General features: G+C 41.7%; 1 protein-coding gene across 11 annotated transcripts in view; it reads right to left on the reverse strand.

Annotated features, from left to right (window-relative positions):
* Positions 1-22,662, reverse strand: part of PPP1R9A (protein phosphatase 1 regulatory subunit 9A) — a 246,793-nt gene that overhangs the window by 98,002 nt on the left and 126,129 nt on the right. The window lies entirely within an intron of this gene.

Here is a 22,662-nt window from a genome sequence, read left to right on the forward strand (position 1 = left end):
TCTTTTTTGAGATGGGGCAACCACATCTGCACACAATATTCAAGATGTGGACGTACCATGGATTTATATAGAGGCAATATAATATTATCTGTCTTTGTAAAGAAGTAAAAATGATAAGACTGCAACAATTAAACCCATACTGCAGTCTAGAATGCCTTCTTTGCGTAACAAATCTCCGTAATCACATCAGAGATGGCTTTTTAGCTTGTAGGCACACTGAGTTTTAGATGGTCTCTTGGCACATTTTTGCTTTGGATTTAAGCCTAGAGTTCACATGCTTCCTCCAAGAAGCTAAACTCATCACAAGTTTTCTTGGCAGAACTCTTCATCACCTTCATATTAGTAGGACTGTCGAGGAAACCTTACAATACCACTGGGAACATGAAGAAAGCAGTCATCACTCAAAGTATTGGTGCTACTGTCCAAGGTAAAAAAATCATCTCTGCAGTGCTGTGGAAGCAACTTAGTCAGTCACATTAATTCCCCTAAAATAGTAGCTATATTAAGATTATTGTAAAGAAACCAGTAGTACAATACGATATTACTAGTAACAAAGAAATTGTGATAAGATTGTCATGCTCTTTGGAGCGGCTCACAACCGTGAGTACCTGCTTCAGGGCAGATGATCAGAAAACAGGGCAGGACATAATGAGTACCTGGACTGGACACTCGTCAGAAGGAGGCATCCTCAATTATTTTAGCTGAGAGACGGATTTTATGAAACTGTTTTGGGTATAAATACTCCCTCTCCCCAGTCACCTGGAAGAGCAATGCCTCCTACCTGGTCCAGCCACTTCCTGTTCCTCCTTACTCCATCCAGGTAAACTTTCCATTTCTTCCCTCTCTGCCGCCAACTGCAGAGGCAGCCCCCTACAGAGGCAAAAACTCATTTTCTTCTGGCCTGCCAGATAAGGACACAGCACATAGACCATTCAGGGCCTTTTGAAAGAAAACTATTAATTTCTAGATACAATAGAAAGTAAACAGTAGGTTTCTATCTTTACATGAAACCATTTCAAGCTATAACAGTTTGGCTTGCAAGTTCTGAAAAGATTAATTTTCTGGGGAAGAAATCTTTTGCATAAGACATTGTGACAGGGTCAGGCCAGATGGCTACAGGAGAGTGATAGAAGGCAGATATATTAGCCCCAGGTTAAGTAGGTCCCTTTTCCCTGGGTAAGGTAACAGGGAAGGTTCCAGAACCATCAGGAACTTTCTGGAAACAATTAAGGCAGACAGGCTGATTAGAACACCTGCAGCCAATAAAGAAGCTGCTAGAATCAATTAAGACAGGCAGGCTAATCAGGGCACCTGGGTTTAAAAAGGAGCTCACTTCAGTTTGTGGTGTGCATACAAGGAGCTGAGAGCAAGAGGTGCAAGAAGCTGAGAGTGAGAAGGTGTACTGCTGGAAGACTGAGAAGTACAAGCATCATCAGACATCAGGAGGAAGGTCCTGTGGAGAGAATAAAGAAGGCGTTGGGAGGAGGCCATGGGGAAGTAGCCCAGGGAGTTGTAGCTGTCACGCCGCTGTTACAGGAGCCTCTGTAGACAGCTGCAATCCACAGGGCCCTGGGCTGGAACCTGGAGTAGAGGGCGGGCCCAGGTTTCTCCCATCTCTCCACTCCCCTACTTGATACCGGAAGAGTTGAGCTGGACTGTGGGTTCCACCAGAGGGGAAGGTCTCTGGCCTGTTTCCTGATCCACTAGGTGAATCAGCAGAAACTGCAGGGATTGTTCTTCTTTCTTTTCCCCATGCTGGCCAGTGATGAGGTTGTCTGAGTGAATGGCAGATTTGAACCACAAAGGTGGCCAAACTGGGGGCTACTGGTGAACCTCTGAGGAGAGCAAATCTGCCAATAAGCGCAGGACCCACCAAGGCAGAGGAGGAACTTTGTCACAGCATCTTTAGTAACTGGTAGATTTGCAAAGGGTTTTTAAAGGTGAGAAATGACTCTTTGATATGGACAGGTCTTTAAAAAGGAGTTCTTTAACTTCAATAAGAATCTCTCTGTCTTGTAAAGGCTGTCCAAAGAATGATTAGCTTTTCAAGTGGTCTATTTTAAGTTCTAATTAATGAAAGTTAAATAGTATTTTATGCATCAGTGAATAAATATAATCTTTTTTGAATATTTTAGCTTATAAGCTCCTTTTGCTAGGAAGACATAATTTTTCAGACATTTTGTAATTTTCTTACATAAATGTATGATTTTCATTGTTAAATAATATTAACATTATTAATAGAGCATGCTCAATATTGTTTCAAAGTTCACGTCTTCCCAGATGTGGATTCCAATGGCTGTTAAATTGAGAGCGTGTGGGAATTCACTTTAAAATAAACTTTGCAACCTCTGTTTCAGAAAATTATGTTGCATTTTCCTGTGTGGGTCACAAAATGGGCTTGAACAGATGAATAGGGAGAATCACATAGGCTCTTTTCCCTACAGTCAGCATTCAGCCAGAGGATGACCTATGGATCTAATGATTCCAATCTGTATGCAGTGAAAAGAAAGTAGGTACGGGTCAAAGACCTCCTGACTCAGCCCCATTTATCTTTGTGTCCTGGAATGTATGACTCACAGTCAGTATCTTGACTGTATCTCTGACACTAAGAAGAGTCACATGTCTGAGAACACTCCATCACACAACAGGCAAAGAGATCCTGCCACGGCAGAATGTGTGTGGATTTCACAGCACCAACCCTGATATAAAGTCCCCTACTACTAAATCAATGCATTTGTTGCGTTCTCTGGAAGGTACTGTGGACACTTTGCTGTTCTTAGAAATAAAGGTTCTGATTCTGATCTCCGTTAATAGATTCTGTGCTCAGAAGGGAACCGCTACTATCACCTACTTTGGTGTCCTGCATACACAGGCTGGAGAATTTCCCAGACACTGAAGTAATGCTTCTTGAAAGAGATCTAATCTAATTTTAAAGACTCCAAGTGATGGTGAGTCTACCACCTCCCCTGGTAAGTCGTTCCAATGTTTAATTACCCTCACTGGTAAGAAACTGCATCTCATTAAAAGGTTGAATTTCATAGAATCAAAGAACTTGAAGGTACCTCGAGACGTCATCTAGTCCAGTCCCCTGCACTCAATTTGTCTAACTTCAACTTCCAGACACTGGACCTTTTCATGCCTTCATCTGTAAGACTGAAAAGCCCTCATTATCAGGTATTTTTTCCATGTGTAAGTACTGTGACAAAGCTCTGTCCTTGCCTCCGTGGGTCCCGCGTTTCCTGGTGGATTTCGCTAGCCTCAGAGGCTCACTGTGACCCTCCACGTAACCCTTCTCTCTCTAAAGACAAGGGTCACAGTCTACTGAGCCATTTTCATCATAAGCCAGCGAGCGAGGTGTGGAGAAGCTACCCTTCCTTGCACAGTCTCTGTTGTCTCCCAGTCTCAGTGATTAATAAGGGGGCCAAGGGGGGGGGCCCGGGCCCACCCTCTACTCCGGGCTCCAGCCCAGGGACCCTAATAGTATCAGCTATGGTAGCTGACCTTTTAGAAACATGACATGTACAATTCCCTGGGCTACTTCCCCCACAGCAGCCCTCACTTCCTCAAGCTCCACTTCACCCTTACCTCAGAGCCTCCTTCCTTGTGCCTGATATGGTGTGTACTACTCAGTCTCTCCAACAGCGCAACTTCCTCCCACAGCTCCTGACATCCACACTCACCTGACTGACTGGGAGGCTTTTAACTAGTTTCAGCCAGCCCCTGATTAGCTTCAGGTGTCCCAATCAACCTAGCGTTCTCCCTGCCTTCTGGAAAGTTCTTAATTGACCTGGAGCAGCTGCCATTTCACTTATCCTGGTGGCAGGGATTTGTTTAGCCTGGAGCTAATATATCTATCTCCCGCTACTTTTCTATAGCCATCTGGCCTTGCCCCGTCACAGTACCTATAGAAAGCAATCAAGTCACCTCTCAACCATCTCTTTGATCATTTGAATAGACTGATCTCCTTAAGCTTCACATTGTAAAACATTTTTTTCCAGCTCCTGGATCATTTTTTCAGCTGTCCTTTGAACCATCTCCAGTATTTCCACATCTTTCAAGTGTGGACACCAGAACTGGACATAGTATTCTAGTAGTGGTCTTAACCAGTGCTGTGCATAGAGGTAAGATCACTTCCCTACTTCTGTTTGAGATTCCCTATTCATACATTCAAGGCTTACACCCCATTTTTGAGGCCCCTGGTATTAAGGCTGCTGCCGAGATGACCCATTCAGCACAAAATGATCCTAGTGAATTGACTATTGATGAAATCCATGGAGCTGAAAAGAAGCTTAAGGGAAATAAGGTGGCAGGAGTCCGTGCAATTCCTGGAGAACTGTTAAAAAGCTCTGGACCAGCTATTCTTTTGTGTCTTCAGGTAAATATAATCTGGAGAACAAAGTCCCTTTGACTGGCAAAGACGACCTTATTTCACCGCTTTGCAAGTATAAAGGCAGCAAACAAGACTGTTGTAACTACTGTGACATTACTCTTCTATCTGTCTTGGGAATTCAAGTACCCCATTCACATTGCATTTGTAGATATCATGGCTGCATTTGACTCTGTCAACGGGGAATCCTTTTGGCTGATCTTAAAACTGAGAGGCCTCCCTGACCAGCCCTATTGAATGTTCTATCTTCTATATGATGACTCCTCAAGATGCATTCTTGTAAATGGGAAAAGAACCGGCTTCTTCCGAATTAAGTTGGGTGTTTGACAAAGATGCATTGCCATCCCAGAACCCTTCAGTGCTGTTGTAGCCAGACACTAAGTAAGTTTAGACAAAAGCCTTGGTGAAAAGAACCTCATCGATTGTTGATTTTCTTTTCATTCATGAACAAGCTCATCAAGAAGATAGTCAAAGGCCAACTACAGGCTCACCTAATTTAAGCTAACATCCTAGATGCAGAACAATTTGGATTCAGGAGAGGACATGGAACTGAAACCATTTCAGTAGCATTGATGGATGATCACCTGCTCTCAATGGCTAGAAGGCAGACCACCACTCTCATCCTCCTGCACCTCTCTGCAGCACTGAACACTGGTAACCTTAAGATACTGCTGCGTCACCTCACCTGAGACAGGTAGCGGGGATCCAGGGTAAAACCCTAAAAAGGTTTGAGCCTTTGCTGGAAGAACACACCCAATGAGTAGTGATGGGACACTGCACCTCCACACTGTACCCCTCACTTATCGTGTCCAATAAGGATCAATTCTCTCTCCAATCCTGTTGAACATATACATGCATCCAATAGGTGAACTGGTCAGATAACATGGACTCCAAGTCTCAGCAAATACAGCTGACACACAGCTCTACCTATCTGTTGCCACATATGACCATGCCATGACCATCAAAATGGTGCAGTGCTTGATGAGATCAGCTCATGGATGAAGAACAAGCAGCTGAAGTTGAACCTAAGCAAAACAGAGGTTGTATGGCGGGTAGAGGAAAAACACTTCATAGAATTTCCAGCCACTGTGCATTCTACTTTGGCTGAAGGTACATACCCACAATTAGTCAATTCAGTCCAGAGCCTCAGAGTGCTGCTGGATTCCTCACTGACACTAAACTTTCACATAGTGGCATGCAAGTAACATTTTCTACCATTTCCGGCTGGCTAGGAGACCCTGTCCCCTCCTGAACCACTGGCCTCAGTTATTCATGCCTTTGTCACCTCTCTGTCAGGCACTGCCTCTGATAATCTAGCCTAGTGGTTGGAGCATGGGTTACAGCTGCGTGTAGGGTGGCGCATGGGCCAGGGGTGGCCCTAGAATTGGGATCCAGATACAGGCTAGGGTCAAACAAAGATCAGAGGCCACAGACAAATCAGGGTCAGAACCGTAGCCAGAGTCCAGATGCAGGCCAGAGGTCAAAGCCGGGTGGTCAGAGTTCAAAGACAAGCCAAGTTGGTACCGAAGTCAGAGTCCAGATTGTCATAAATATAAAGGGAAGGGTAAACCCCTTTAAAATCCCTCCTGGCCAGAGGAAATCTCCTTTCACCTGTAAAGGGTTAAGAAGCTAAAGGTAACCTCGCTGGCACCTGACCAAAATGACCAATGAGGAGACAAGATACTTTCAAAAGCTGGGAGGAGGGAGAGAAACAAAGGGTATGGGTATGTGTGTCTGTCTATATTTTGTCTTTGCCGGGGACAGACCAGGAATGAAGCCTTAGAACTTTTAGTAAGTAATCTAGCTAGGTACGTGTTAGATTATGATTTCTTTAAATGGCTGAGAAAAGAATTGTGCTGAATAGAATAACTATTTCTGTCTGTGTATCTTTTTGTAACTTAAGGTTTTTGCCTAGAGGGGTTCTCTGTGTTTTGAATCTAATTACCCTGTAAGGTATCTACCATCCTGACTTTACAGGGGGGATTTTTTTTTATTTCTATTTACTTCTATTTCTATTAAAAGTCGTTTTGTAAGAAAACTGAATGCTTTTTCATTGTTCTCAGATCCAAGGGTTTGGGTCTGTGGTCACCTATGCAAATCGGCGAGGCTTTTTATCCAACATTTCCCTGGAAAAGGGGGGTGCAAGTGTTGGGAGGATTGTTCATTGTTCTTAAGATCCAAGGGTCTGGGTCTGTAGTCACCTAGGCAAATTGGTGAGGCTTTTTACCAAACCTTGTCCAGGAAGTGGGGTGCAAGGTTTTGGGAAGTATTTTGGGGGGAAAGACGTGTCCAAACAGCTCTTCCCCAGTAACCAGTATTTGTTTGGTGGTGGTAGCAGCCAATCCAAGGACAAAAGGGTGGAATATTTTGTACCTTGGGGAAGTTTTGACCTAAGCTGGTAAAGATAAGCTTAGGAGGTTTTTCATGCAGGTCCCCACATCTGTACCCTAGAGTTCAGAGTGGGGGAGGAACCTTGACACAGATACATGCCAAAAATCAAAACCAGGCAGTCAGAACCTGGGAGTTTAGCGAGGATCAGGAAGCAGAGACAGGGCTGGAGCAGTTTGGGTGATGAGGCTGTGAGGTTAGTGCAGGGCTCAGGCAAGGCTGGGGCAGGAGCAAGCTGAGGAGCCGGAGAAGGAACAGGCTGGGAGTCTGGTGCACTGCGAGGCAGGAGCAGGGTTCCTGGAGGGTAGCACTGTTGCTCAGAGTCAGACTGATCTGCAGCTCTGCTGAGGATGTGAAACAAAGGAATGTGGTCCCGCCTGTTTGAATGTGTCTCCATGGTAAATTGAGAGGCATTGGAAAGTCATTTACATAAATGGTAAATAAAAGCTATCAAGCTGACTAGGAGAGGAGATCACCACTCAGCTATCAGCAGTGGGGAAGGAACCAGCATGAAGTCTTCACCGGACCACATGGTATCTCTTCCCAGCAGGATAAAAGGAACTTTATCTGAGAATAGAATTAAAAGATATACTGACCTATAAAGAAAGGGGGAGCGAACTCCTAAGTTATCCTTCACCTGAAGAGACAAAGAAACAGAGCACTTTAAGCTCTGTAAAGAGACCTGCCCAGAGAGTCTGGTCAGCCATGCTGGAAACGACTTGGTGAGAAACACTTCTTCAAACAAAAAGAAAAGGAGTACTTGTGGCACCTTAGAGACTAACTAATACAGACTAACGGATACAGACTAACACGGCGGCTACTCTGAAACCTGTCATTCTTCAAACAAGAAACTTAAATCAGGTTTTAGTCTTAGATGTGTATTTTTGCTTGTAACCCTTTCTATTTTTATTCCTTACACTTGGTATCATTTAAGCCTATGACTTTTTGTTTAATAAACTTATTTTACTATAAACCAGTTCATGCTGTGATTGAAATAAGAGTATTTATCAAACCCCTGTTGAATTAATGAGCTGCTGTTTATTGTTTCTTTAAAGTAGCAGCAAATTTAATAACATCTGTGAGCATTCCAGGAGACGGCAAGATACCACAGGGCAGACAGCTTTGGGGAAATTCGGAAATGGGGTCACTCTGCAAAAAGTAATTAGCCAGTGGAAGCCAAGGTGTGACCTGCATGCTTGTATGCTGGCTGTTGGTGTCACGGCTGAGTGCCACAGCAGCATACCATTCAAGACAACCGAAGTTGCAGGGCAGGCGGTGACACAACCCCTTACTGGTCTGGGTTGAACCCCGAAGTCTCCTCAGCAACACTGGTTTCTACAAACACATCATAGAAATGTAGGAGCAGAATGGACCTGAAGAGGTCCACTAGTCCATCCTCCCATGCTAAGGCAGAATTAAGTACACCCAGAATGAATCATCCCTGATGGGTGTTTGTCTAATTGGTTCTTAAAAACTTCCAATTAAACTTCTTCTCCACTCCCTACACTGGCTTCCCACAGAATATCAAATCAAGTTGAATATCTTGGCCCTTATCTTCAAGGCACTCGATGGCCTGGGCCCAGAGTATCTAAAAGATCGCCTAAAGCTCTGGCACAGTGGTGCCCACAACTATACACACATACAGTGCGTACCATTGGAACTGGTGAGGAGCAGAGGCGCTGGCTGCCCCAGTGCCCACTCAGGTTTGGCCCCGCCAGCACTCCGTCATGGCTGGGGGACCATGAGGCCAAACCTGAATGGTGCTGTGACCCCCTTGCACCAGGTCATGGTGCTATTCACCAGATTTTGGTTTTGACCACCCAGCCATGATGCAGGGCCAACAGGGCCAGCACTGCTCTTCCTTGCCACTGCCTTTTGGGCTGGCTCCTAAACCAGGGGTCCTTTCCGGGGGCCTGCCCAGCCTCACTCTCCTACCAGAAGCCCATGTCCTTTTTCAGGGATGGGGAATAAGTAACCCTGCACCTGGGTAAGCCAAGCTGGCAGGCAGGGACTGAGCATAGTGCAGACTCAGTGGGTGAGGCATGGGGCCACTGGCTGCAGAGGGTTGGCTCCACAGAGATTGATGGTGTGTACCATGGGAAAAATTCCTGGAGGCTCCCCTGCTCTGGCACAATGGAACTCTCAATAATAGAGCTTGCCTGCACAAGAGAAAGCTTTCTTAGGGGCCAGCCCAAGACCATAGAGAATGAACTCCCCTAGGAACGAAGGACCATCACAAACCTCCTCACCTTCTCCTCTGAGTGCAATGCAAATTTTTTTGACCTTGCCTTATCTAACAAACATATGGCAACATTTGTATAGATATATGTCTAACAAAATTCCAGAACAAAAACATTACTTTGCACAAACTTCTACCCCCCGGAAAGAAGATGAGAAAACAAATATGTGACAGATACTAATCACATTACTTAATGCACTGCTGGAAGGCATACATATACCAGAGTGATTAGCACAGTATAAGAACATATGGAGGAGAGAAAGAAGGAGAAAGAAGAAAGAGAAGGTGTGGCATTCTCCTGCTTCCAATGATTATCAGGTCTGGTTCTGCCCCCAAGCTGCATCGAATTTCTGGACCTTAGCACAAATAATTCATTCCACGGATATTAATGAAACCATATCCATGAGAGTCTGTTTCTTTTTTTCCCTTAAGGTGTTTTACAAATTTTAAATTGTGTATACATTAAAAGCTCATAATTGTCAAAAGAAGCCTTAGGTGAAATCCAAGATAAACCACCCATCTCTATTAAACACATGAATTAAACTCACTTTGTCACTATCCCTACAAAGACATTTATGCTCCACCTCAAAACAAATAGCAATCACTCCACAGACTTGCAGAACTGAAGTAAAGAGAAATGTGTTAACATTTACTATTCGGTAACGTTAAAGTAATTTGCCACTTTCATTAGAGTTAATAAAATTACAGGATTTATTTGAATTAGGAGACATTTCAAGGGTCAGTTTGTAGTTATCACAGGACTGATTCTCTCTTTCTTCTCTGTCAACTTATTACCTAATTCACAAAGGCAAATTTCCAAAACTGCTTCCAGCAAATTCCTGTTCCTTTGACATGAATGTTCCCACTGCTCTCTTGCCAAATTCAGCAATTTATCCTGATCTCCAACATCAGTTAATGTGACAATAATGGTGCCAGCAATTTTCTCAGTCCCACATCCTTCCTTGACAAAATCCTGTAACATCTCTTGATGTAGATCGATATTTAGCAGAGATGACAGTTTGGGTCTTAAATGAAAATGTCTGCACCTTCCACTTCTGTAGAAAGACCAATCATCTATATTCTTCTATCTCAGTATTTTTCTTGGCAGTCTCAAATCTGCTGTCTATGTTCTAGACATTTTTAATCACATCTTTGGTGAAGCTTCATGTAACCTTAAGTGTTTTTAAAAATGCTTATTTCTCTTAAGCACTTTTAGTAGAAACCATAAGGTTGGTTCCCCAACATTCAAGTGGAGGCCACTCAATCTGTACTATTCCTATTGCTACAGAAGCAGAATTTGTGTAATGATCTGTCCAAATAGCCTTCTCCTGTCAGAAGCATATATATATATCACAGCTTTGTGGACAACTGCTGGAGACTTCAGTTAGCAGCTATTGATCATGAACAACAACATGACGAGAGACACACTTTCATCATATTCTGTTGCCTTCCTCTGCTCCTAACACTTGGCATGAGATATTTACTTGAAGTTACATCTGGGGACAGGGGATTATATCCACCAGATCTAGCTCTTGCCAGCTGCAGGTGTCATTTCTGGTTTGTACAGGCTACCCATAAGCGAAAAGCTTCATAAAGGGCAGCATGTATAGGTGCAGACCACAGCCATTTGCAGTAGGAGAAGTGTTAATGACTTAGGGGTGTTTTTCTTCTCTCATGTAGGGAGGAAGACTGGTTTGGGGTGGGACTCATTCTGGGGTAAGCAGCGTGTGCTGAAGGATACTGCCCTCTCTCATGCCCTCTCTTTATATTTCAGAATACTCCTCCTGTTCCCATCTCTGTTACCTGTAGCCTGAGCCAGACAGGGGTGAAGATTATGGGCTTGTGGCGACACAAGCAATGAGAAAAGCATGGCTTCTCAATATTTATCCATAGCAGTGGGCTGCAGGAAAACTGTTGATGTTGGGACTTCTTTGGTGGGATTAGGAAGCAGGGTAACAGTATTCTGGGTGAACTGTACGGGATACTGAAGAAATGGATACATGCCTGCTATTCTCTGCTTAACTGTCTGGGGTGCTTTTGTTCCTTCAGTGGCCCCCCATCTTAAAGCGGCCAAGGGGGAGTGCAGGAATTCTCAGCACTTAGATGCTTTAAACAGATGGTTTTATGATTTACATATTCTATTTATGTAAGCCAGATTGTGTTTCCACCCTGCGTGCTCGCACAAAGGACTAAAGGGGTATACTCCCTTTTCATGGCTAGTCACGTCCTGGGTAGAGGGAGACATCGCTGTAGAACCACTACTACCTCTCCCACATTGGTGGATGGAGTCAAGGCAATATTCCCTCCCAGGCAAACTTCTCAAGGAACACACGCTCTGACAGGTATAGGAGTGGTGCAGGCTACATCCTCACTGGACCATAGGGAAGCCAAGAGTCACATTGCTTCCCAGGCTGTTCTTGAGGCAGCACAACAACGTCCTGCCCTATACAAATGGGCTTACAATTTAGCCTTTACGTTGAAGGAAACAGAATTATTTACAGGCAGCAGCGCTGAAAGTAAAGAGAGTGATACACAAAGATGTGACCTCATATATTACTCCTGAGAACTTATTTTACTTGATCATGATTTTGCTGATTTTATAACATTAGAGACACATAAACCCCAACATTATTTTCTAACCTAATTATCTTCAGAAGTAATGGCCTAAAATTATTCTCTACAAACAGAGATTAAAATCTCTTGTAAGTACTAAATTTTAACATTAGCACTATATCCAACCTTGTCCCTTGAGGACTAGAAATAAAACTTTTAGAGTAATAGGAATCTTTGGAAAAGCACTGGAGGACATTTCTCTGTTGGAGGCATCCTATAATATTTTTATTACGCAATATAAGGGGGTTAATGAAATAATAAGGGATTCTGAGTTTTCTTCATCCATTTTATCTTGGACTCTTTTCCCATTTGTTCTGGAAATCTTCAAGGTTTTTTAAAAGCACATCCAATAATTCAGTGTCTTGCATAAAAGCAGATGGATTCAGAGTAACTGTCTTTCTCCAAAGTCAGTTCTTATTTGATTTGGTGAATCAGCCAGCACAGAATGTATGTGTATTATTGATGACTTCACTGGGAAGAAGACCAGATAACCTTTAATTTATATATAATGTAGTTTCCACTGGTTGAACCTTCTTCTATTTCCTTCATGACAGATAGACCATTGTCCCCAAAATAACAGTCTCCTTGAAATGGAAACTTTCCAGCTACAATCATACATAACCATCTGCTAGCTACACCCACAATTACTCCCATGCAATACTCCTCTTTCACAGAGTCAGAAACATAAGTTCTCTGTAAAGCAAAGAGCATCAGAGTAATATTTTTAATACAGAATTCCACAGACCAAAACCAACTGAGGTGGAGTTAGCAACTGCATTGTCAGTAACAGCCATAAGAATAAGAAACAGAGTCCTGTTGCTATAGCATGAATTATATTCACTCTCATGTAAGGCAAACACTGATGAAAAAGGGTTTCTTGTATATTCTGTGTCTGCATTTTTTTAATGAAAAAGACTGCAGTGATTGGATGTAGAGCTTTCTCTACTACATCACCAATTCAAGGGCCTGATGCAAAGCTCACTGAAATAAATGGGAGTCTTTAAATGGATTTCAATGGGCTTGGGATCAAGTCCTAAAATCTTGGCCAGGTCAGCAGAAACCAGATAAATGCTTATCGATAGATGGTTGATAGTGTATGTGAAGAGAGTTTGGTAGTCTCAGTGGAGTTCAAAGTGAAGCAGTGTCTACCACCACAAAACCCTCCATCACCTTTGTTAGTATTCTCAGTTTAGTTTGGGGACTGAATGAGCAATGAGGATTGAACAATCCTCTTTCTCCCCTGAAGTGGGCCCTCAAGTACACAGTTTGGCCATGTTTGTCAAGGGAAGCTTGCATAGATGCTGCCTATTCTGTGCATAGACGGCGGATTTCAGGTTCCAAGGATGCCACCCAGCACCTTTCATGAGCAGTGCAATTTACATAAAACATTGTTTTCTTTTCTGCATAGATCACAAACTAAGACATCTCAGAATGCTGATCATGACAAATCTGGCTCTAAGTCAATATAAGAGATATGTGAGGAAATTTTCCCGTGGCAATCTGAAAAAAACCAAAGAGCACTACACTCAAGATGGTAAATGTTTTGCTATTCAAGCACAGGAAATTCAATATAGTTTATTACATCTATCCATCATCCATACTTCTAGGGAACCCATTCCTACAGTTTCTGACCACTACATATATTCATGATGGAAGGTAAGCAAACCATTGCCTTAGCAAACTCCTCCATAAAAACTGCTTAATCTGAGGAAGTGGCAAAATGAGAAACTTGATCCCTTCTTTGGAAGGTTCACCCTGGCTCAGAGTTAAAAATGCTCTTCTGATAGTCAAGTGCTGCTCTCTTGGGAATAGAATTTGCAGAGTTATTAAAACTGCTGAGTTTGTGGTTTTTATCTTAGTAACTGAAGAAAACAGCAGCATGTGTGGAAACTTAGACCTGGCAAAGAGGCCACCCCCTCCCACCCCACAATGCCTCAAGAAATCTAGAAGTGAGCTGTTGAACAAAACTACTACTTTAATTAATCCCACATTTCCATATACTACCCCAAAAGCAAAATTCTACTCAATGTGCTACAAAAATGAAGGAGCAATTTCAGTTACTCAACTACCAGTCACCCCCTTCCGTCCCATGTCTCCATTACACACGATCCATATTACAACTCTCTAGTGTTACAGCACTATTCTAACCTTAGGGCCTGACTTTCAGAAGTGTTGAGCACCCCTAACTCCCATGGGAGGGATAACAGTCACCTTAGTACTGGTAAAAAGAAAAAGAGTACTTGTGGCACCTTAGAGACTAACCAATTTATGGATGCATCCGATGAAGTGAGCTGTAGCTCACGAAAGCTTATGCTCAAATAAATTGGTTGGTCTCTAAGGTGCCACAAGTACTCCTTTTCTTTTTGCGAATACAGACTAACACAGCTGCTACTCTGAAACCTGTTAGTACTGGTACTGAGACTTTCTGACAATCATATATACATGATTAAACTTTCTTCTGAATCTACTGATTAATTACAATTGTGGGAAGGGGAAGGTCTTGCTCTTATTTTTTTATTTTTCCTCTTTCTTATTTTAAATGCTTTATTACTGAAAAATACTAAAATGCTTCGACTGGATGATTATGATAGAAATATATGTAGGAATATGTACATTTCATTGTATAAGCTGGGAATTCTGATAACACAGTACCAGTATCACTTAAAGTATTTCTTTTATATTAATGGTGCTACTGAATCAACTACATCATCAGTTTTGAAGAGGTGTTTTCAACTGTGTCTATTTCAAATGCAACTGTTCCTCTATCCTGCACTGACCACTTTTTAAGCCTATCTTTCATTAGTGTAAACTACTGACTAAATATTTGCTTTGCAATACTGATAAGACTTTTACCACCTATTTTTACTTCATATTCCAAACTTTGGGCCTTTGTTCAATATTTATTTAAGGAAGATTTCATGTATTTTGGTCATAGCATGTAGAGAGCTATGTGTAAAACATTCAGAGAAACAAACCACTATATGGGTACGTCTCCAGTGCAGTTGGAGGTGTAAACTAACTAGCATGGGTATGCCTATTTGACCTGCAATATCACTTCAGTTGCAGTGTTGACCATACTCAATATGTTACATTCCTAGCAGAATATAAAATAAAAAAACAATTGATTGTTCAAAACAACAGCCCCCAGAAAATGAAGGTATAAAGCATGGTATTCTTCAGCAAGCTTCTAGCAATGTCAAACACTTATGGCAGCCTTTTTTCTAAATCTAATACTTCCTTTAGGCTCCCAGAATTTGGAGACTAAGTAGATATGTGATACCACCTACTCCGTAAACTGCAAGCACAGCTTTAGCTTTTCCCCCTATTACTGACATTATCTGATACTGAATCAGATTTAAAATTTTTATTAAAGCTAATGTTTAAATTATATAAATCACAGATTGAGAAAAGAGTGTCTGTACATCTAGGTATAGTGCTTAGATTATCCACAATACAAAGTCTGTTTTTAAAAGTCATATGGTACATATAATACATAATCAGCAATAACCCAAATTTAGGTGAATAAATTTAAGAATACAGTTTAGATATTCGCAAAAAGAAAAGGAGTACTTGTGGCATCTTAGAGACGAACCAATTTATTTGAGCATAAGCTTTCGTGAGCTACAGCTCAGTACTTGTGGCACCTTAGAGACGAACCAATTTATTTGAGCATAAGCTTTCGGGAGCTACAGCTCACTGCTGTAGCTCACAAAAGCTTATGCTCAAATAAATTGGTTCGTCTCTAAGGTGCCACAAGTACTCCTTTTCTTTTTGCGAACACAGACTAACACGGCTGTTACTCTGAAACCTGTCAGTTTAGATACTGGCATACAGGTATTCGGGTACATCACTTATGAAAAGCTGTACAGAGATTAGTTTGTGGAAAGCAAAATAAATCAATGAATGAAAATTGTCCCTCAGTAATTGAAAATATAAGGTAGGTTGTCCATTTAGAAAATACAATCTATCAGGGAAGTATTTCAGTTACTTTCCCCACTGCGCTTCTCAACTTCTAAGCTTAGTCTTAGCCAAAAGGCAATCATCAAAGAAATCCAGCCATAAAGAGTAAGTAAACACAGTAAGTACTAGTAAATATTCATGTGATATAATTCTTTCTAAACCAACACTTGTTCATTTATAGACACATCAGAATTCTATATAATGATGGAACATTCCTTATAATTCACAAATGACTGCAAATATCTTTCATTTTAGGTAGTTATGATTGTGTTTTAATACATGCTGCACTGGTATTTAATACATGGTAATATTCATAAAAGTCTCAGAATATATTTCCCGTTTATTTTTACAATAGTAGAATACACTACAGGCTCTTCTAATAGTTCAAATACTTCAGATGCTGAAGAAAGCCACTGCAAAATAATAGCTGCATTTCTTGCCAAAATTATAAAGATTCATATAATTCATACATATCTTTGAATATATTAAGTATTGAAGGCTCGCCTATATTAGATTTTATTTGCACTGTGTCTTCAAAATTCATGGCTGCTTCTGTGAATATATTTAATTTCTGGGGGGGGGAAGCTTTGCTATAGAAATATCAAAATTCATACCATACCTGAAGCTCTTATGTAACAGTTAAAATATTAACAAATGTATAGAAATATCAACATTAATATCGAGTGCAGCTATAAATGCCTTTATCACTGTTTCAGCAAACCTTGCTGTTGCCAAGGTAACAGACTAGTATGCTGGAGTGTTTATTTTTAAACTAAGAAACCACCAAAATAACCCTGCAGAGGAAAAAAAAAAACATTTTGTAATAAATTGATTTGACAAATTAATTAGAATAGAGAACAGTATTAACTAGATTATCCGGGACCTAGCACTTTACTGTCTGAACAAGTCTGAACAGATGGGATGATGTAAGGCAAAATTTCTAATTTCTTTAATTAATCTCTTATTTCTGAAATTGCTACAATATTTTCCCCATGTCCTCACATCATTTACAATTGCCATCATAAGTCATGGTGCTATCTTTCTTCTGCCTAGAAGGGTGAGACATATGGTTTACCCAAGACTGATATCAATGCCTCCCCATGCACCAATTAGTACAGAGCACTATCTTCCATTCTAACATTTCCCTGCTAGAAATCAACCCCCTCCCCACACTTATAGAAATCAAATGTGATATCGCAACATACAGTTCAAAACAGAATTAAACCCCACAGACCATCTCAATATTTTGTTTCTATACAAGCTGGAACAATACAAAAAAAATTTTAAATGAATTTTGTATTGTGCTTGTATCGCATTTAGCCTTTGCTTTCTTTGACAATTCTAGCAGATAACTTGGTTGTCAGCAAATGTCAAAGAAATAGTCAATTTAAAGCAAATATTCGAGAATACTCACAGAATGAATTGTTTATTTTTTAAATATGAGTTAATTCTAAATAATTACGCTCATCTAGTCAGGAAACAGAAATATATTATGTGACCTATTGTGATGCTGTATGATTGAAATATGACCATTTACAACAATGATATTGCCACTGTTAGACAATTGCAACAAAACATGTACAAAGTATATCACGTAAGGTGTCAATGAAAAAGTTATGATTTGCTAAGTATAATAATCACATTTAAATCCATCTATCATCACTGGATCTGAAGTTATGAATATTGACAGTGTATCTATATCTTAAATGTGTTGTTCCTGAGGTAATTTACATCCAGTTTGGCCTGCACACTGTGGCCAGCACAATGGACTATTCAAGTTTTATGGCCCATTGAAGAACACTTCACTCTAATAATGGGACATTGAAGAAGCTCCTCCCACCCAGTGAGCCTTCCTATGGATGCCCCAGAGAGTAATGGCTGCCCCTCTGAGTCAGTAAGACATATAAGGGCATATGACCCTAGACTCCATCTTCTGCCATTAATTTTCCACAAGCTGAGATGCGAGTTTTCGTTTGGGACAGTAAAATTCCAAGCACAAGGCAGAGGGTATAAAAGACCCTTGATTCATCTTCATGTTGCCTCTTTCTGATTCTCTGGGCTGTGGCCTTACAATTAACAGGAAAACATTTGAACTATGGACTGAGGACCTTCCAATCTTTTGGAAGTTACCAGAGACTTTAGAAGCCAGCAGTCTATAAAATCACTGCTACAAACCTGATATAAGAACATTGCAATTACTGTATGTATAGGATCTATTAACTATTTTAACTCTCTTCTTCTTTCCTCTCATAAACAAACCTTTCAAATTTAGTTTCTAAACAACTGGCAGCAGTGTGATTATTGGATAAGATCTGATTTATATATATTGACTTGGCTATGTGGCTGATCTCTTGAGATCAGAAAAACCCGTTGTTTGATGAAATTAGGGATGTAAAAGTTTAACCGGTTAACCTGTTAACGGATAAGCTTGAGGCTTATCAGTTTCTGTTAACAATTAAATTCCGCCCAGGGTCCCAGCTGCCAGGCCTGCGGCTGGGGCTCTGATGCCACCCTTGCCGGGCATCCAGGCACGCTCGACGTCCCGGCTGCCACCGCACGCCCAGGGCTCTGCTGCTACCATGCATAGAGCCCTGGCCATTGGACCAGCAGCCAAGACCCCAGGCGCAGGGCTGACAGCGGGGATCCCTGGGCATGCGGCGGCAACGGAGCCTTGCCTAAAACGTGGGGGGTACTGCAGCACTCCCTGCACTCCTAGTTCCTTGGTTAAGCATTTAACCATGTAACCGATAGAATTTTAATCAGTTACACGGTTGTTTTTACACATTATTTACATCCCTAGATGAAAGTGGTTTTCAACAACCACTCATCATAAAGTCTAGTGTCTGGGTGGTGAGGTAAGGGCTGGGATGCCTAAGGAGACCGCATTTTTGACGTCTTGTAACCAGTCTGGTGTGACAGAAGTTTACTTTTATTATTGGCTTGGTATAATCTAATGATAGAATTACCACCAGTTTGGGGTGAATCTGGTATTCTTGGCTGTGACCGACTGAGGTGCACACCTATGTGTTCAATCAAAAATAAATCAAAATAACTTGAATTTTATATACTGAATACAAAGAATTGCTTGTGAACTATTTACAAACCAAGAATTATTGAGCAAATAATTATGAACAAAACCATTCAACAAAACTTTATCATGGACAATTCACTAGAAAAAGGCAAATCAGTTGAACTATTAGAAGTTATCCATCCAGATCTCTTTTATAAATGTGCTTCTTAAAACACATTTACAGTGTATTCTGTAAGTTGAACGAACATTAACACTATTACATTATTGGGAATGCCAGCTAAGCTTTTACTAAAACTCTAAAGAAGATGATAGGCAGTATTTTAGTGAACTGGAAACAGTTTGATTTGGGAACTGAATAACTTAGGAGACTGAGCTTTTCAAATCTACATTACTGGTCCAAATCTTGCCCAGGTTGTTAGTGACAGAATGTCATTATCATTTTCTAAGCTGTTCTTAGACTTCTCTAATATTCAGTGGTGTCAATCCTAGTGAATTTCACATTTGGCAATTATTAGCACCCGTGTTGGAAGTCTTTACCAACAGGGCAAAGATTTAACGGGCCAAAGAGAATGATCTATTGTTTGACTATTCCCCAAAAAAAGGACAGGAGACCCTGGATATTGTTTAATCAGATGGCAACTTTACTATTAGATATCTGAGACTACCTGGTAGGTAACAGTGTAGAGTGCAGGCAACTCCATGATCATTTCAATATCTACCTAGGGGTTTCCACCAGCCCCCCCACCGCACCACCACCTCGTTTTCCATCCTGGTCCTCAGCCAACCCGCTGCTGGGATTTTACCATCCCCACCCTTGAATGAGGGTTGAGATAGGCTATAAAGGAAGGGGGGGGTGACTCCCTGCCATGCCAGTCATAGTAGCCCTGAACCACCCCCATTCGACTCCTTTAGCAAGCACCTCTTTTAAGTCCTTTACCAAGCCATTTATCTGGTCACTATCTCTTACCTATGGAGTACCTGCACTAGACATCCGTTGCACACTTATGTAATGAGTTACGACATCATAGCCTAACTCCCGTCCCTAGGCACCATAATAAAGCCCCCCATAAACTCCCTGTGGGGAAGGTGAAAAAAATTCCACTCCACCTTTGCCAATCTGGAGGTGAGGGAAAATTCTTTCCTAGCCCCCTGAGAAAGGAGTGGCTAGCGTGATGCTCACAGCGGGTTCCAGCCAAACCTGGTATTTTGCTACTTCCAAGGGGTGGGAGGGTGCGTGCTGCTCCCCTGGTCCAGGGAAAAGTAACTTCTCCCTCCAGCTTGCCCATTTTCAACTCTCCAGCCCTTCCAGGCCATGAGGGATGGGTTTGCAGCAGCATATGCGCCTTTCTCTCACCTCCCCCACCCCACCCTTAAAGCGATAAACCCCTTCCCTGGCAAACCAGACAATCTTCTCCCTTCCCCGACTTAAGGTGTGATCCGGTCACTCTCCCACCACAAGAAGTGTTGATCTCTTCATATCAGGATTGAGACACATCAAGTAAAGATGCTTGCACTGCCACCCCCTGTGACGTACATAACCTATGAATAAAAGGAGGATTTTTGATTCTTTAAAGTTGTCAGATTCACACTTTCTATAACCACTGATTTCACTTTAAAATACTTTAAAGTAGGATAAATTGAACTACAAATTTTAAAAGAAAAAAGTTTTCATTTTTTTTTTAACCACAGCTTCTTATTTATTGAGCTCTGTTGGTAATGAAGACTAGGTTAACATAAGAATAAATTTTAATGATCCACAAAGACTATTCCTTTGAAATATGTGAAAATCATCATATGTTATGTTTTATTATGAAAGTACTCGTATTGAGTGAAAATCTTTCTTGTGCAGAAGACCAGGATGTGGACTATGTATCACTTAAGACAGCGATGGGCAAACTTTTTGGCCCAGGGGTCACATCGGGGTTGCGCAACTGTAATCAGAGCCAGGTAGGGAAGGCTGTGCCCTCCAAACAGCCTGGCCCCCGCCCCCATCCACCCACTCCCACTTCCTGCCCCCCTCAGAACTCCCGACCCATCCAATGGTCCTTGTCCCCTGACCACCCCCTCCCGGGACCCCGGACTCCACCCCATATACAACCCCCCCACCCCACTCCCTGTCCCCTGACTGCCCCGTGGGACCCCCTGCCCCTTATCCAACCCCCCGCTCCCCGCCCACTTACCATGCCGGAGCCAGCCACACCACCGCGCTGCCCGACAGGAGCGGCAGGCCAGAGCGCAGCCTGCGCAGCACCGTGACTGCAGGCTAGCCTCCCCACTGGGGAGCTCAGGGGCTGGGCAGGACGGGCCCGTGGGCCGGATGTGGCCCGCTGGCCATAGCTTGCCCACCTCTGACTTAAGACCTAATGAAACCATCAACATAGGGCTTAAATGGGACTTAAATGTGGGTCAGTCATTAGGCTAGCCTCCTGCATGGGGTGAATGTCACCCTCGAGCTATATTTGGCACATATTATAAAGGGTTTATCACCTGGTCTCACAAACAAATGCATACTTTTGTACCCTGACTAAAATGTTTATGGTTAAAAGGGAACGAAAATCTTTGAAACCCTAGAGCTATGTTCACATTAGCGTTAGCATGTATTGATGTAAAAAAGGCCAGTTAATTTAGTGAAACTATTGTGTTCCATTTTCAGCAACAATCAGCCATTTAGCATGTTAGTATCCCCATTGGTATATGAAAATTAACAGACAAATGCTAAGAGGATTAAAAGGAAAAGCTTTTGTAACACCATGAAAGATCTGTTGTATTTTGTAAACATCTTTCAAAATGTAATGCAGCATTCCCAGTGCCAGATCACTACTCACTTACTGCACAGTGTAGATTTAACTTTCCCTTAATTGCAGCTGCAGGCAGAATTCATTTTGGCTGACTGCACTTTTTCTAATTATGGTTTCCCATTCTCACTCTTTTCCTTTTAGCACAATGAATTGCATCCTAGTAAAATGTAAAGCTACCTAGAGTAAGCAAAAGAATGTTTATCTGTTAAGCTTCACACAAAGTGCATTACATTACAGTTAATCACATCAATGCTTCAAAATTCAGACAGCTTTCCGTTTCCAGAGAAATTTAGCCTTCTGCTGCCTCCTAATATAGTATGCAGGGCAACAGAGATTGTGAAACAAGCCAAAAGCAGGGTTTTATCTAGGTGGGCTGCATAACTGGTTCTGAAACACCAGCTGTAAATATAATTCAAAAAATTGTTTTGACCACCTAGCTAAACAGAAGGTTTCAGATGTGTGTGTACATTGTAGCTGTATGAATAGACAAAGAAAAATATGATATGGCTGAACCAGTATTTAAAAAATAGTAATGACTGATGTAGTTTTAAGTGATAATGATAATGCAGCTGGGTGGGGATTCAGGAAAATAAATTTCATATGCCTAGAGTCAACAGTATCTTTCCATATTTTGCAACTTTGTTTTCTTTGAGAGCACACACACAAGGCCTGATACTAATCCCACTGAAACCAACAGCAAAACCCCTGCTGACTAAGAGTTGAAACAGGATTGGGCCCATCAACAGCTTATTTTATGACCTGCTACTGATCCCCTTATACAGTGATGTGAATGTAGAAGCTATATAAGCTTTTGATAGCATGCAGTCTCTACACAATTCCAATTCAATACATTTGTTCTTTTATCCACCTTTTGTTTACAAGTTCTCTCCATCCATGGTCCAAAAAGAAAACTGTGTTCCCTACACATCAACACTTCTAGGCTGAAGGTGAAATTTCGGAGACCCAGAGGTAAAGCATTCTCAGAGTTGGGTCCCCCAGACTCTGAAATACCCTGCCAGAAGAAATCAAAATGAGCCCTCATTTAACTGTTTTCAGAGCCCAATGAAACATTTTCTCAGCAACCTACCCACTACAATGAAAGTGAGATAGAGCAGAAGAGAAAATATGAGGAAAGAAAGAAAACATAGCCGTTAAGTAAGCATCTGAACTTTAAAATGGCAAGAGCACAGCCTTCCATTTCAAATAATATTTGTGGGTTTTACAATTATATTTGGCACTTTCCCCA

This window comes from Natator depressus, chromosome 2 (assembly GCF_965152275.1).
Source record: "Natator depressus isolate rNatDep1 chromosome 2, rNatDep2.hap1, whole genome shotgun sequence".
NCBI classification, from domain to species: Eukaryota; Metazoa; Chordata; order Testudines; family Cheloniidae; genus Natator; species Natator depressus.